Consider the following 3963-nt stretch of genomic DNA (forward strand, 5'->3'; position numbering starts at 1 on the left):
CACTCACGGCGTCCCTATCAGAGAAGCATGGAACGAAGACTAGAGAGGCTTTCAGGAAAAGATCTGTAAGTGCTGCTGAAGCTGGCCTCTTCTCGGAAGCCAAGAGTGATCAAAGTCATGCCAAGCAGAAGTGATCCTAACTTCCAGGGAGACCCTGAGCCACCGACACTATCATTGCTCCACCCTCAGGACCCACTCAGTTTTTTTTCCTCCAGGGAACGATTTTAAATTTTCAAGTGACTGAAGATAATAGTGCTCTACTGGATTTTCCCAAATAGAGAGGATGATGAACGCCTGTGTGATTCATCTTTATGGAGATGCGTTCACAGCACAGCCAGTTAACAGAGAACATGCAGAACTTCTGGCCATGGCACAAGCCCCTGATGAATCCCGCTGGAGAAACCCAATTAAAATCCCAGCGAAGGAAGCGCAGCGACCGTTTCCCGGGAAGGTTGATCTGCCGCCCGTGGGGAGGGCTGACTCCATGAGCAATCAATCACATGCCTGAGCGGACGAAGGAAAACAAACTCTGATTTATTAGATGCTTACGTGTATTTGCAAATATTTTTGAGCACTTATTAAATGTCAAGCACTACTGTGCTAGCTTCAAGGATCTGTGGGGGGTACTGGGGGGTGGTGAACATATTCATAATTAAATCCAACTTTCCTTCTTTGTTTATCTAAAATCTCAGCGAGCTGGAAAGAGCAGGTTGTCTCCTCAATGTCACAGAGAAGAGGATGCATGTGGTCCCCGGACAAAGAACTCCCCCGGGATCAGCATCAGGACAGAGGTGCCCCCGTCCTGGTGTCTGGAGCCACTGACCCAGGACAACAGGACGTGACACACTGGTGTCAGGTGGGGACCAGGGAGGAGCTGCAGCAGGGCTCAGAGCAGGACAGGCTGTGCAGCGAGGCGGCAGAAAGGATCGGGCACCAGGCACCTGGAAGCCACGGCCTTGGACACCTGTGATGAGTGGATGCACTTCCCCAGGACCACCCAGCCCCGGGACCACCCAGCCCTGGGACCGCCACCCAGTCCCGAGACCACCCCCAGCCCCGGGACCGCCACCCAGCCCCGGGACCACTACCCAGCCCCGGGACCGCCCCCCAGCCCCGGGACCGCCCCCCAGCCCCAAGACCACCCAGCCCGGGGAGCACCCAGCTCAGAGGAGAGGGTGGGAGGGGATGAAAGCAGAGTGAGGGTGGGGTTAGAATAGGGTGGAGTCTGGGTGGAGGTGAGATCAGTGTAGGGGTGAGACTGGCCTGGGGGTGGGCCAGTGTTAGGATGGGGTCAGGGTGGGGTTAGGTCAGGGTGGGGGTGAGGTCAGTGTGGGGGAGATGCCAGAGTGGAAACTGAGGAATCAGAGGGTGAGATTGGTGTGGAGATGGGTGAGGGTTAGGGGAGGTCACATGGGTGTGGCACAGTGTGGTATGGAGGTCGAGTGGAAGTTGGGGTGGATCTGGACTTGAGTGGGTGAAGGAGTCAGCATTAGTGCAGGACTGGGCCTCAGGTTTGGCCTTGGGGCGAGGCACAAGCAAGCTGTGCTTGGGTGGACGTGGCTTGGGTGGACGTGGCTTGCGTGGACGTGAGCGCTGTTGTGAGAGGTGAAGTGGCTGTTCAGGGTGGAGTAGGGGTGGGTGGGGACAGGTGGGGTGGGGACAGGCAGGGAAGTAACAGGACTGCAGTGGGTGTAAGTGTGGAGTGTGGGAAGTGTTGGAGCAAAGGTAGGGGTGTGGGTCATGGTTCAGATTGGTGTCCTGGTGGAAGTGGACTGTGTGAGACAAGGTTATGGAGGCAGGAGTAAAGGCCAGGAGTGAGGTAAAGGTTGGGAGGTTGGGGGTGGTGTATGTCGTGGTTGTAGTGGATGTGGACATTTGTGCTGGAGGTGGAGCGATGGGGGGGTGAGGTGAGTGCAGCAGTTGTTACTGGAGGTGGGGGGGTGGGGTGGTGGTGAGGCGGGTATGGGGTTGTTGTTGGAGGTGGAGTGATGGGGGGGTGGTGAGGTGAGTGTAGCAGTTGTTACTGGAGGTGGAGGTGGGGTGCGGTGGTGGAGAGGGGGGTGTGGATGGTGGTGTCGGGGTTGAAGTGTGGAGTGGTGGTGAGGTGAGGGTAGTGGTTGTTTTTGGAGTTGGGGTGTGTGGTCGTGGTTGAGGTGACTGAAGGGTAGGGTGGAGGGAAGGACTTTACAAAGTGCAGGTAAGGTGAAGGGTCGGTAAAAGGAAGACCGTCAATGAGAGAGACGGACACCTGACCACAGCTGTGGCTCAAGCGCAGCGGATGGTGAGGATGGCGTCAGCCGGGCAAGTCCATCTGCTGGGGAGACAGTCCCGTGAGGGGGAGCTGACTGGGGGGCCCCTACAGCAGCAGAGCTTCATGCAGGAAGTCAAAGCCACGCAGCGGACGGAGTTGACGCACTGAAGCCGGCCCGCCCCTCATGGAGACCCCGGCCCAGGCAGAGGCCGCACATCTTCATGAGGAGAGAGGGGCAGGTCGTTCCTCCGTGGAGCTGCTGGTGGATACGAACCGCTAATCCTTCAGCTGACCTGTGTGTGCCCCGTAGCCCCACGGCAGGGTTTGCTTTTTGTGTTCTGTTCCTGGAAGGGTTACTCTGAGGGAATGATTCTCAGCCCGCAAACCCGGCCGCGCAGTGTGGGAACCACGGCGCAGCTGTGGATCGAGGAGCGCGTGCGGAGCGGGGGTGTCTGGGGCCTGTTCTCTGACGCTCTTCGCTCAGCGCCTCGTGGAGCTCGTGGGAGGGGCGCCTTGCTCCTGGGGAGCAGCCTGTGGAACCCAGATGCCGGGAGGCAGCAGCCGGCCATCTGTCTTCCTGGCACCCGGGGTGCCCATCCATACAGTGCCATTCCCGGGGCTGGTGCGTCAGTGCTGCCGTGGGTGTGGACGGGGCGTGGAGAGTGGGGTGCTGGCATGCTGCTGTGCACCGCATGCTCGGGAAGGGACTACGGAGCCTGACAGCACCCCATGGGGTCCCTAGAACCCCTGAGACGATTGGGCCATCTACTGTGGCGACCCTGGGATCCCTGAGACGATCTGGGCTGTCTACTGTGGGGCCCCAGGCAAGCCCACATGTGCTGAGTAGAAGTGCCCGTGTTCTCTCTTGAATGTGCTGGGCTGTCAGCCCAAAGGTGGGGGGATTGGATGCACTGAGAGGAGGATGAGGCAGTGAGCTTCTGTGAAGGCCACAGTCTCCAGGCCTCGATGAGGGGCACCCTGGGGTCAAGGTCAACCCCTCTGCAGTGAGCTTGGCGTGCAGGACTTTTTGTTCTTTGTGGATGCACTTCTAGTTATGTTTGTGGATGCAGGTCACCAGGGCTTTCCTCCACAGCACTGCTAGGCGGGTTTGAACCAACAACCTTTTGATCAGCAGCTGGGAGCAGACCACTGGTGCTGTCCAGAGACCTCCTGCCCATGGCTGTGGGGTCAGAGCAGGAACAGCCAGGCTCCAAGGAGACGCGGTTGAGGGAGTGAGGGGCCTGGTGAAGACGAGGCATTGAGTGGAGGGGGCTATGGGGCCTTGTGGAGGAGGTGGGAGAGGACCCTGGTATTTCCAGGTCCATCCCTACGGGGTGTCATTGTCATGTGCCACAGGGTCGGAGCTGACCCATAACTGAACTCCAGGGGGTTTCAGAGGCTGCAAGTCACGTGGGAGAAGACTGGCCATCTTTCTCTTGAGGATCAGGGTGCCTTTATATTTGAACCGCACACCTTTGAATTGTCAGTGCAACTCTTCACCAGCAGGCTCCAGAGCTCCCCAGGGTGCTGTCCGGTGCTGCCCAGTTGGTCTGACTGTAGGTCAACAGGACAGAACGCTGCCCAGCCCTGCTGTCCTCACCCGTGCTGCAGCCACAGGGCAGGATTTTGAGGATCGTCCACCCAGAGGACCTGTCTTCTGTCCTACAGGCCATGCTCCGCTCCTGTCCCCGAGGTTATCATGGTCCGTGACT

Source organism: Elephantulus edwardii, unplaced genomic scaffold (genome assembly GCF_000299155.1).
Source record: "Elephantulus edwardii isolate Elephantulus edwardi_28Jun2011 unplaced genomic scaffold, EleEdw1.0 scaffold00129, whole genome shotgun sequence".
NCBI lineage: Eukaryota > Metazoa > Chordata > Mammalia > Macroscelidea > Macroscelididae > Elephantulus > Elephantulus edwardii.